Here is a 14,454-nt window from a genome sequence, read left to right as displayed (position 1 = left end):
TAAAAGTTATCGATGATATAAAAGCGGCAATTGATAAAAAGTTATTCTGTATGGCTGTGTTCATTGACCTTACAAAGGCATTTGACACAGTGAACCACTTCATTCTAATCAAAACCTTGTTGAATATTGGTGTTGGTCATAGAGCTGTAAATTGATTTCACAGCTATCTCTCTGAACGGATGCAAATTGTAAGACATGGGAATGTAACATCTGACCCTGTCGTTCCTAAAAAAGGGTGTCCCACAAGGATCAGTTTTAGGTCCTTTGCTTTTTATTATCTATATAAATAATGTTTGTGGTGAATTTAAATATTCACAGTATCATTTGTATGCCGATGACACAATTATGTATTCTTGTGCCTCTACACCTGAGACTGCCTGTGCAAATTTGCAGTCAGATTTCACCTCATTACAATCCGCCTTGTTTGATTTGAAGCTACTTTTAAATGCAAAAAAGACGAAGGCAATGATTTTTGCCCCCGTAGGTACTAAAGTCCCAGTTCTTGCTATTAAGATACTCCAAGATGAAGCTATTGAACTTGTTGATACTTACAAGTATTTGGGTATCTGGCTTGATAAAGGTTTTACCTTTAAAAAACACATTGAAGCTCTCGCTATGAAACTTAAATTCACTCTGGCATTCTTATATAGATTAAAATCTTGCTTTTTTAGGACTATAAGAAAAAGACTGGTTGCAGGATTATTCCTGTCTCAGATAGATTATGGGGATATCATCTATCAATTTGCTTGTCCATCTACTCTGTCAATACTAGACCCTCTTTATCATGCGGCTCTCAGGTTTATTACAAATGCTGATGGCTATCAGACACATCATTGCATCTTATACAATATGGTAAATTGGCCGTCACTTAAATCGCGCAGGATGCGACATTGGTACATTTTTAATTATAAAGCGATTTTAGGTATCTTGCCGTCTTATATTTGTTTAAAATTTGTTCGTACCCAAAGTACATATCGATTAAGATCTAGTGATGTACTAATTTTTAATGTACCAAGAATGAGGACAGAAGCAGGAAAGAGGGGTCTGTCATTCTATGGTCCTTCGTCCTGGAATGAACTCCAGTCTAGACTTAAGATTGGTGCGCTAATTTCATTAGCTGCTTTTAAAAAAAGAATATCGGATATGCGGACGGACATGTGTAATTGCTTTAATTAATGGTGGGTGGATATTGACTTCTAGCCACTATTTTCGTTTGTTTATATATTTTAAACTCACTGCATCTTCACATGCAAATATTTTGTAAATTTTGTGTAAATCTGCATTGTATTTTATATTGTAATTTATTTTCTTGTAACCTATGATTGCACGTGCTATACAGGACTCCCTTGTAAAAGAGACTGTGTCTCAATGGGACTTTTCCTGTTTAAATAAAGGTTATATATAGTCACGTTTTCCAATTCCTTCACCCTCTTAAAGTTATGATTAGGATATTTAAGGAGGTCATGGGTGTTCTACTGAGAACTGGAGGGTCTGAACAAGTTAATAAGGAGACAGAAGGCTCAGACTCTTTGAAGGATCAGCTGATCTAAGTGTCCTTTCTAGTCAGCACTGATACAGTAAATGACACAGGACCGGACTGAGCAATCACATTGGAGGGCACCCATTTTGGACCTGAGGCCCAAAGCGAGTTACCACATCTTTGAGAGTAGGATATCTCAGTAAGTCAACCAGCTGCAGGCACTCTTACACAAGAGAGGCTGGAGAGGGTGACACCAGTGAATGCCTTTTTGACCTTGAGATGCTCTTGGACCATAACCATTGGTCACTGGGTAGTAAGGAGATGATTTAGTGTGTTGTATGCCACAAGCTAAGACAGAACTGTGGTCCAATGTCATTGATGAGCTACTCAGGGTAGTCAAAACAGCTATTAGCTATTATCTACTGTTTCTCAGCAGTTGTGAAATGCATGAAGGCAACTTGCTATGTGAGTCTCCTACCACAAAAAGCATTTTGTCTTCAGTTGGACTGACAAAGTCCACATGTATATGCAGCCAGTTCATCTCAGGCTTATCTCATGGGTATAATGGTGCAAGCTAGGATTTATTTATTTAGCTAGTCTGGTGTAAAATAAATTTTAGACTAAATGTCAGAAAATCCCTGCATCTATGTTCAGATGTGAAAGACTGATTGAAACATTATAATAAATAACAAATACCTCAAATTTCACAAAGAAAACCAAAATACGGATGTCAACTAGGGGAAGCATCACAGAAGTCATCCACAAAATGCTCTGGTTGGCTGTGATTGATTGTGAACATTTTGCTGTTCAGTGTCGACAGATAAATTACCTGTTGACGGAATTTTGTCCCATTGCAAAGGACAAGGTTATAGGGAAAGGAACTTGGAAAGCTATGGATGTTCATGGTATTAACACTAACTTTTTAAAAACCTTTTTTTTTTAAATTTGTAAAGGTTTTACACCACTGCATCAAATGCAGTTCGGTTTCCGGCCCAACCACTCCACAGAGACAGCGAATTACTTTTTAATTGAAAAGATCAAGTGTTTACTGGATAAGAGTCCTTGTGTAGGAGCCGTATTTTTAGACCTTAAGAAGGCGTTTGACACAGTCAACCATCAAGTACTGCTTACCAAGCTCACACACCTTAACTTTTCCACAGATGCTATATTATGGTTTCAATCATACTTATCAAATAGAACACAATGTGTTAATATAGATGGTGTCAAATCCCCTTCCCTTAGCTATCATGTTGGAGTTCTGCAGGGCTCAATTCTCGGGCCTCTATTATTCTCAATGTACATTAATGATCTTCCAGATGTCTGTATGGATCTTAATGTACAGCTGTATGTGGATGACGCTGTGATCTTCATACATGGTAAAGATGCAAAGATAATAGCTACAAATCTTACAAATGCACTAACCAAAGTTCAAAACTGGTTAAATCAAATTTGTCTCGTTCTTAATACCAAAAAGACCGTTGTGATGATGTTTACCAAAAAAAATAAAAAATCTGTGAAACCAAATACTATAGAATTTGACTGTAAAGGCCTGTTCACACCGGGACGAATTTCGCGCGCGATATTCGCCGACGTTTAACGCCTCATGACTAAACAAAGGGCGCCAATGTGAGTGTGCACACCGGCTCGAAAAACGCCACGCGTAAAAGCGTCATTTTTTTAAAAACGCCTCGGGTTCGTTTTTTTGGTTTGACGCGCCACATCAAAAACTATCCGACCAATGAGATTGCCGCTTTTGTTTACGTGTCTGGAGCTTCTGAAGTTACAGTAAAACACAACTTGGGGGCGCTCAAACACAAAACGGTCTTGCCGAGCACACATACGTAACGGCGAAGAAGATATACACCAAGTAGCGTCTACACTGCCGGGAAGAAATAAGACGAGGAAGATGCAAGGCAAGATGAATGTAGAGCTGCTGGTCTCGTTGGTGTCGGAACATAAAGAACTATATGACGAACGCGACAGCGACTACAAAAATCTTGATAAAAGAGAACTGTTATGGAGTGGTTTCTGTTTTACATTAAGCGCCATCTAATGTCAGGGAATGAATTTGCATGTTCACTCGGCTCATCGTCAGCGAAAATCGCTTGGGTGTGAACACAAAAAACGCGTTGAAAAACGCTGGCGAATAACGTGCGCCGATATTCGTCCCGGTGTGTAGGGCCCTTAAGGCCTGTTAAAAGCGTAAAAGCGTCATTTTTTTAAAAAACGCCTCGGGTTCGTTTTTTTGGTTTGACGCGCCGCGTCAAAAACTAAGTCTAAGTCTTGCCGTGCACACATACGTAACGGCGATCAAGATATACACCAAGAAGCGTCTATACTGCCGGGAAGATATAAATAAGACGAGGAAGATGCAAGGCAAGATGAATGTAGAGCTGCTGGTCTAGTTGGTGTCGGAACATAAAGAACTATATGACAAACGCGACAGCGACTACAAAAATCTTGATAAAAGAGAACTGTTATGGAGTGGTTTCTGTTTTACATTAAGCGCCATCTAATGTCAGGGAATGAATTTGCATGTTCACTCGGCTCATCATCAGCGAAAATCGCTTGGGTGTGAACACAAAAAATGCGTTGAAAAACGCTGACGAATAACGCGCACCGATATTCGTTCCGGTGTGTAGGGCCCTTAAGACGCCCACTGAAAAACCACCAACAAGAAGTAAATCTTCTGTGTTTTTGGGAGGTGAGGAATTGGAGTTGGTAGCCCAGTTTAAGTACCTTGGGGTTATTCTAGATTCAAAACTCACTTTCACAAAGCACATACAAAAGGTAACTAATGCTATAAAATTTAATTTACAAAATTACAAACAAATCAGGTCTTTCATTACAACAGAGGCTGCTAAATCCTATCTCCATTGTATGATTTTTTCTCACATTGAATACTGCTTCACAGTCTGTTTTTTTTTGTTGTTGTTGCTGGTGTTACTGCACTAAAACCCATTGATCAACTCTACAAAAGAGCAATTAAGGTATTTGACAGGAAACCTCAGTCGTTTCGCCTTTGTTCAATTCTAGAGAAGTATCAATTCCTAAGTTTTGAAAATTTTAAAGTTTTTAAAAGTAGCTGTCTTGTATATAGATCAATTAATGGAATGGCCCCACCACCACCCCTGGGGGATTTTATCATAAAGAGAAATAGCGAGACTAGTACTAGATCAATTACTCGGGGGGGGATTGTGAAGTACAATTTAGAAAGTCTACTTTTGCACAAAACATCCTTTTTATTAAAGGCTGCACAAATTGGAACAGTATGCCAATGGTAATTAGAGGTAGCCCCACGTTTGTTTAATTTAAGAAACAGCTTAAAAGATGGCTGAATAACAATAAAAAATGTGCACATAAGGTAAGAAGGTAGATTTTGATAGGTAGACAGATAGATTTATATATTTATAACAAGCACTTTGGGATGTCTATGCACAGGCATTTACGCACCTTAAATAATTATTATAATAAGTACTTTATATAGTATAGGTACTTTTACTGTTTTTTTAGCTTTATTTGTCTATTAGTTGTTATGTATGTTTTTTTTTCTTTGTTTTTTTTCTATGTCTGGGACTACGGATGGAAATTAGCATTGTGCTAAATCCGAGTAGCGGCGTATTTACGTTAATTTCTATTGTACGTTCATTAATATACACTGTCCCATCCAAAAAAAAAAAAAAAAAATGGTACTTGCAACCAGACGGCCCTCGTCATAGATCCTCAGCAAAGACCACGAGAACCAAACAAATGTCCTCTGCATAGACCCATATGGCCAGCTTCAACTCCTCCTCCCTCCAAATGCCGGCGTGATGTATTCTGATCTTCAAGCAGAAGGCACTGGATGAAAATACTCTGAATGATCAATCCATAATCTGACTTGTGATGCAGCCTGGAAACACACTCACACCATAGCCGTTTTTCCACCATCGGGCCCGTGTGAGATGGCCGTATCCAGACCAGATGGAGGACCTACGCCTAGACACGACCACAATGCATGATGTAGTCAGCCAGATCCGGGCCGTACCCAGATCAGATGGAGGACCTGCACCTAGACACGACCACAACATATGATGTAGTCAGCCGGATCCAGGCCGTACCCAGATCAGATGGAGGACCTGCACCTAGACACGACCACAACATATGATGTAGTCAGCCGGATCCAGGCCGTACCCAGATCAGATGGAGGACCTGCGCCTAGACACGACCACAACATATGATGTAGTCAGCCGGATCCGGGCCGTATCCAGATCAGATGGAGGACCTGTGCCTAGACACGACCACAACATATGATGTAGTCAGCCGGATCCAGGCAGTACCCAGATCAGATGGAGGACCTGCGCCTAGACACGACCACAACATATGATGTAGTCAGCCGGATCCAGGCCGTACCCAGATCAGATGGAGGACCTGCGCCTAGACACAACCACAACATATGATGTAGTCAGCCGGATCCAGGCCGTACCCAGATCAGATGGAGGACCTGCGCCTAGACACGACCACAACATATGATGTAGTCAGCCGGATCCAGGCCGTACCCAGATCAGATGGAGGACCTGTGCCTAGACACGACCACAACATATGATGTAGTCAGCCGGATCCAGGCCGTACCCAGATCAGATGGAGGACCTGCGCCTAGACACGACCACAACATATGATGTAGTCAGCCGGATCCAGGCCGTACCCAGATCAGATGGAGGACCTGCGCCTAGACACGACCACAACATATGATGTAGTCAGCCGGATCCAGGCCGTACCCAGATCAGATGGAGGACCTGTGCCTAGACACGACCACAACATATGATGTAGTCAGCCGGGTCCAGGCCGTACCCAGATCAGATGGAGGACCTGTGCCTAGACACGACCACAACATATGATGTAGTCAGCCGGATCCGGGCCGTACCCAGATCAGATGGAGGACCTGTGCCTAGACACGACCACAACGCATCCCTGAAGTGTCAGCAGAGGTTGTGTCAACTAGACTCTCCCCTGTGAAGGCGTCATCGACACGACAGCCATCGGCACTGATCCTCAACAAACTCCTCTCCATATCTTCCATACCTGACTCTGATCTTCAACCAGATGGAACTGGATAATACTCTGAATGTTCTGATCCAATCTGACTTCTGACCTGTAATGCTGCCTGAATCCATAATCATACATTGTTCGTTCGTTGGCCAGAGGAGAACTGGCCCCCGACTGAGCCTGGTTTCTCCCAATGGTACCCCCTCCATTCTGTCACCTGATGGAGTTTTGGTTCCTTGCCACTGTTACCTTTGGCTTTTGGCTTGTTTAGTTGGGGACATTTAATATTCAACAATTTAACAAGTTCGTTTGCCCTTAAAATCTTTACGATTTAAACTTATTTGGCTTGCTGCCCACTGATGAGGGGTCGATGAAGCAGCTTCAACTCGAGCTCTGATACACCTCCCCACAGTGGCTAAATGTAGGTTATGATTGCGAAGGGCAAGGTACCTTAGATGAAGGTGGAGTTTGGGGAGGTGGAGGGATGCTGGAACAGCTGATGCTCGAGAGAGGTAAGCGGCTGCTTATATACTCTGGCTGTTGATTGAAAGCTTAGATGGGCTCACTCCTCCCCTAATTTACGTTCAGGAACTTCATATCTGTCTGCATTGACACCATTATATGAGAACTGAACAGAGCTGGACGATAACAACACTGTTTTCTTCAGAGCAGCTATATAGATAAAGATAATATAAAGATAATTTCCCTGTTATCACTATAACACTATATCACGTTATAAGCTGCTTTGAAACAATCTGGTTGTAAAAAGCACTGTTAAATAAAGGTGACTTGACTTGACTGAACAATATTGAATGCTAGAGCTAGTTCATTTACACGACAATGGCATTTTGGGTGCCTGAAAATGCAAATTTATGAAAACAGGTTTCACAGCAAGATTCTGAATACGGTCTCCATGTAAACAACAAAAACATGAATCTGTGAAAAAATTATGTCATGCACATGCTTTATTATGTGTTCAGTCTAAATCTGACTCAAGTGTCATAACAGGGGAATAGTGTGGTGCAAGTATGACGTCATTTTAAAGGCCAACCACTCTTGTTCCCTCGACAAACCCCCGATAGGATTTTGGATTGTTGCATAAAACAAGCTCTGTGATCAACAAAAGTTTTTGATACTTGCACATTTTGTCCATCAAGATAATTTTCACAGATGAACACAACTTTTATGAGTTTTTAAGCCTGAATGCAGTCGCTAGAAGTAAAAAGCTAAAGGTAGGCTATAGACGAACTACACCACTGTCCCACGACTTCAACGTCACAATCGTTAAGCTTCCAACAACTCTTTTTATCTAAAAACATTTTCCCAGAACGTTTGAGTTAGAATAATTTATAATAGCACGATTATAAAGCATAATGAGGCTGTAAAAGCGGACTGAGTTTACCCGAGAGGCTTCCTGACAGCCTTGGAAGTCCCATTTAGCCACTTGTTAGCAACAGCTTTTTTCAAGACACGTAACAGCTTTAAAAAATCACGAGTGGTGTAATACTGATGTATTTTATGTCGTAGAATAAAACGTGAAAGTGTCTTGAGCTTGTGTTCACCTCAGACCTTATTTCAGCCATTTAACCAAAACCCCAATAAAAAAAAAAAACATTAACTTCGGGATGATGGAACCGTGCGTTTCAGCCTTACAAAGTGATTTAATACCTGGACCACTCCATTCCCTGAACCTGTTTATAGTTCAGGGAAATGCTTTTTATTTTTATTTTATAAATGGGGTTATTGTTTGGAAATCTTTGTTCAAAAGCTTGGTTATAGAGTTTAAGCAATTGAGAAAAACTGTAATAAGACAAAGGAGTCGGCAATCTTATTCCAAAAATGTGTATAAATGTAATTTGCTCAACGGAATGCTGTTAAACACAATAACTGAGATGAAATGACACAGTGGTGAGAATTTTCATGACTGTAAGAAAATTACAAAAATTGTAGAATTCATATATATGCTATATGTTTGTCCACTGTCAGATATCGATATGAGGCACATTAAATAGACTGAAAGTTTTCACAGGACCAAAAGTGTGTGACAAGACCAAGACAATATACTGTATATATATTTTTACCTTTGACTCTAACTCATTTCTGTATTCTTTTCTGCTATCTAGGGTGTTTTCCTTCTCACGGCCCAAGATACTTGGAGCATCCCAGTGACAAGGGGTTTGGAAAATTGATGGATTTTTGAATATCGTTTTGTCACAATTAAATATTTTTGTGTATAAAAAGTGCAACACTAAATTCAAAATGCACATGTTGTTTAGCCAAAAAAAAAAAAAAATCCACTACTTCTTGAAAAATCCTACAGACTGCATGATTAGAGAGAAGGAGAGATCTGATGAGGGAGAGAAAGAGATGAAGGTCTCCTCCACACAGCTGTCTTATTATCAGTGTGTGTGTGTCTGTTATGTGTGGTAAAAGTACAGTTTGCGCTTATCTTCAGGGTCACTGTGCACTGCTGAGATCCAGCTGCTGTGTGTGTGTGTGTGTGTGTGTGTGTGTGTGTGTGTGTGTGAGAGAGAGAGAGAGAGAGAGAGAGAGAGAGAGAGAGAGAAAGAGAGCAATTTCTGTGATAAGAAGTATCATTGCCAAAAGTGTGTTCAGAAACAATGCAAGTCCATCACTGTTTTACTCTTTGTGTTCTCGCGTGTAAACTCATTTCCAGAGTTTCTGGAGCCGACAGTGATCAACAAGCATCTTTTCCGCAGTTTCTGATTGGTCTGTGAGAATAAGGCAGCATTAAAATGAGGCCTATATTTAGAGTCCCTCTCATTCATCAGCTAAATTTGCTCTGTGTGTGTGTTTGTATTAGTAAGTACTTTCCTGTATTGTTGGTGATTACAGTCTTCCTACTGTTGTCTTTGTAGCATGGTATTTGTGTGTGTAGATATAGTGCCTGATTCTGAATTTCAGTGACTTTCTATTCTTCGGTTTCAGTCACGGGACCTTTTTCTCACAGTCACCATATTTATAACGCCAGTGGAAGGAAAGCAATGGCAGAGAATTCAAAAACATTCGACAATCCAAGAATTAATATTGATCATGTTTTTGATCTGTACCAGGAAAAAAAATCAAAAGAGTCAGCAAAGATATTGACAAATCTGACATTTGCAGATGCGACATCGATGTGTATCAGTATGTAGAACTTATATAAAACTTGCTGTTTTAAGGATTTGGTCTCAATATTACAAAAAAATACAAAAATATAGTGAGATGTCCCAGCCTGAATGAAATGGGTCCTCGAAAAGGCAACCAAGCATACATATGTGCCAAAGCTTTTGTCATTTGCCAGTTATTTTAAAACTGTTGCTTTTTATTAATGTTGTTATTCATTTAAAAGTGTCCGTGTAAAATGTGAGTAAACAGCGCACATCACTTTATCAAGCTTTAGAAACAGAAGTAAAAGTTATAATGCACAGTCATACAGTGACTGACCAAAAGCTTAAAACAACATTAAATACAACAAGACCAGTGACACTTCAAGGGAAATCAAATTATCTAGACTGTAGCAAAGTTTAAATGTGAAATAAAAAGCTGTGGTTACATTTTATTTGGTAACATTTTATTTTACAGTGTCCTTGTTACATATGTTACATGTACTTACCATAGTATTAACAGTAAATTATGCATAATTACATGCAACTAACCCTCAACCAAACCCTAATCCTACCCTAACCCTATAGTAAGCACATGTTGTTGCTTAATATTACTCAGAACTTAAATATATAATTACACTGTAACAATGACACCTTAAAATAAAGTGTAACCTAATTAATAAATAATTTTAGCCTGGAAATCCAGACCTAAATCTGAAAGATTAATGGTCTGGCGTCGACTAATGAAAATCGGCCAGCTCGAGGGGCGGCACCAAGCATGCATTTGAAAATCTCACTGCACGCAATTGGATAACACTACGACCAATCACAACAATAAACCTCATACGCTTAGCTTCCAGCAGAGCTAACTGGTAGATTATACTCTTACCAAATCCGGTCAGCAAAACAGCAAAAACGTCCTTCTTGCAAAGGAACGATTTGAGCGCTGTCTTCTGTTCCTCTTTTAGATAAAAAGTCTAAATCTTTCATTGTAGCGGCCAAAGCCGTTTCAAACAACTGGTGTTCATCCATAGCCATCTTGCAATGTTTACTAATGACTTGGACGTCACAGCGCTGTCGTCTTCTGTTTAGCTCGCCTCTGGCCTGCCTATATCAGATAACCCGATGTGATTGGTGCAGCTCAGATCGAGGGGCATATTTAATGAGCATCATTACTCAACACCAGAGTAACTCGCTGAGCAAATTCAACTTGTGCTCTCGCGAGAACTCTGGATTACCAGGGTAAAATAATTTAGCAATATTAAATAATAACAGACACTCCTATAAGGTTAGGGTTGGGATTAGGTTCAGGATTGGTTTGTAATTATGTATAATTTAGTAAAACACTGTAAAAAAATATTTTACCCAAACTGTTTATTTATTATATTTAAGTATAGGGCTGGTAAAAACTTTAAGATAAAGCTTCTACAAGAACAAACGGCTGGTTAGTTGAGAAAACAACAAAAACTATTTCGAATTTAGAAAGGCAAACTAATCTTACTATTCATACTATTTTAGCAATGCCAAGGTTGTGGGATTGATTCCCAGGAAATGCATGAACTGATAAAATGTGTACCTTGAATCAAGGTTGTTTTTGGGCAAAGGCATAAATGTGAGACCAATTGGGTTTATATATATATAAACTGAATTAAAAATGCAAATGAATGAAAATTGCTCATGAGATAATTTGGATGCTTAATTAAACATGCAGGCTTGTGAGGTCATAGAGGGGTGACAACAGTGTAGTGTACTAGCGTTTGTAGTGAGCTAATGATATTGTTATCCTTGATTATTACTATCATTTTTTTTTAGGATTTGATTTATTTATTGTGAAACAAACAAACAAAACTTCTAATAAACTTCGATATCACTGACAAAAAATTATGCAGCATTAATAAAGATTGCAAGATTGCTTTTTAAAAAAGAAAGCAGAAATATAATGGAAAGGAGGAGTATGAGTGATTGTGATAAGGATGAGAGAAAACAAGAGCGAGTAATTCTGGAAAGCACACAGAGCTTGAGTGTCACTATGCCCTTTCCCAATCTCTCCTTCACTTCCCTCCCGCTGAAATGAGAAATACCAATGCTCCAGTTCTTGAAGCCTTGTAGCTGCCGCACACACACACACACACACACACACACACACACACACACACACACACACACACACACACACACACACACACACACACACACGCACACACACACACACACACGCACACACACACACACACACACACACACACACACACACACACACACACACGCACACACACACACACACACACACACACACGCACACACACACACACACACACACACGCACACACACACACACACACACACACACACAGCTCACAGCACACCAACAAACATCTTTCCATTTTACTGAAGTAAACCAAAACAAGCACACACTGAATTAGTCTTTATGTACAATATTGTGTGCATACACACGTGTAATAACACAATCACACACGTTCCCTGTGCAGGCAATCCTGGGTCAAGCTCTGACCTTCCTGGAGACACAATACACACACGTTTACTTGGCTAACTGAATGGGGATAGTGCATAGACTTCTGTTGTTTTATATACAGCCAAACCCTAATCATAAAACTTTATTTTTATACTGTGTTTGTTTGTTTGTTTGTTTTGCGAATGAGAAGGTTTTTGACAGACTTAGTTCACTTCTGAGTAATTTTCTCTCTGAAATTATGTAGGTACACACACACACACATACACACACACACACACGTGTGTGTGTGTGTGTGTGTGTGTGTGTGTGTGTGTGTGTCTGGTTCAATATGGAGACAGCTGTTGCTTGTTGAAAGGGTAAGTCTTGCCTCTGGTGACTATCCTACACCATTAACATGTTCACACACACACACACACACACACACACACACACACACACACACACACACACACACACACACACACACACACACACACACACACACACACACACACACACACACACACACATATTATTTTTTCATGTTTTTTTCTTTGTTTCAAGAATTTTGTGGAAAATTCACTAATAGTTTTGGGACAAATTTTTCCACAGACAAAATGTCCCTTCGAGGACATTTACAGTTGTTGTTTTATTATTTGTATTATAATTTAAAAATGCTGTAGATTTTCTTTTAGCGGATGATTTAGGGTTAGTGTTAGGGTTAGGTAAGTGGCCTATACATCTACTGATATCAGCAGGTGTGTGTGAGGGGATAAAGGTAGAGGTTGCATTTTACCAAATGCAATCATCGCTGTATAAAAAACTCTCCAGTCTATGTGATATCCTCACTGTTAAAGGGACACCAGTGTGTGAGCATTATTAATATATCCTTCATCAGCTGAGTTCACACCTGCAAAAGACCTTTATTCTGACTCTTATCCATTGCTGCCATCTATCACTGATACACACCATACGCACATTTTTTGTTTGTTTCACCATATTTTTTTTTTTTTACAATCGCTCAGACACATTTCACAATACTTAGGTCACTTTTTCTACGCTCTTCACACAGTGATCACAACAGCAGTCTATGTGAGCTAAACTGTGGATCATTTATCATAGCTTTGGCACAAAATGCATTCAATGACGACATTTTGAAAATTACATGAATACATTTCTCAGTTATAGAGTAGAGACAAACAAAAAAACTCAAGTTTCAAAACTGTTAAACTCAAGTTCAAAGCCTAATAATAAAAACATGACAGAAAATGAAGAGTGTTCTGGAAGAATGACTTTACTCGAGGCATGAATGAAGTGTTTTTAGAGCATTATGAATGTGAAATGAACTGCCGTGCCAAGATGAAAGTTGGTAGGGGAACTGAGAGTTGTGAAAAAGTGACGTGAGTATTGAGAAATGTGTGTAGCTATTGTAAGAAAACTGTGGACATCTCATAGACTTCCATTGTTTATGTCAGGTTAATGATATTTTCTTTTGCCTATAAGCATAACCCTCATAGAAACTTGTGCTAACATTATTTGATTACACTTTATTTTAAGGTGATGGATCTACATACTTACTCAAATTAGTACTGAGTAATATTAATGAACTACATGTATAGAGTTACGGTTAGGATTTGGTTTAGGGTTAGTTACTTGTATTTATGCATAATTTACTGTTATTACTATAGTAAGTACATGCAGAAATGTGTAACTATGCTCCGCCTTAAAATAAAGTGTTACCTACTATTTAATTATAAACATGATTTGACCGATTTATAATTTAGGTCCAGCTTAGTAATGGATGTTCAAAATATTTTAGTAATGAGGACGTTTTGGACTTCACAAGTGTAGTCAAACACACACACACACACACACACACACACACACACACACACACACACACACACACACACTGGTTTAATCTTGGTCAACAACAGCAATGAAAACGGAGACAGTATGACTCCATCAACAAATCATCAGATTTTTGTAAATAAATTACTTACAGTAATAAGTCTGTTAGTGGTGAGACAGACTGACATCCTAAACTCTCAATAAATGAATGAATAAAAAATAATATCAAATGAACATTATGTGAGCCACATGCAGCAACAAACAAACACAATCTAGGGGTGGGGCTTTACATTACATCAACATTATATAGTTGGTATGTGGAGATATTTTTTAATTACCTTATATTTGCTTGCAAAACTGTATGAAAAATGTCAACATAGGGCATAGCAATCGAGCAAAATATGAGCAAGCACATCAGCAAGAGTACAACATGAGAAGAGGTTGATTAATAACATAATTGCTTTTACAGTGAACAGAGCTTTATGATCTGGGCATAACACCATGGCTGATAATATAGACGATCTTGTTTTTAACTATAT

The sequence above is a fragment of the Scardinius erythrophthalmus genome, assembly GCF_964197995.2.
Source record: "Scardinius erythrophthalmus genome assembly, chromosome: 7".
In the NCBI taxonomy this organism is placed as follows: domain Eukaryota; kingdom Metazoa; phylum Chordata; class Actinopteri; order Cypriniformes; family Leuciscidae; genus Scardinius; species Scardinius erythrophthalmus.
The sequence above is the reverse complement of the archived record's forward strand: the minus strand, read 5'-3'. Positions refer to the sequence as shown.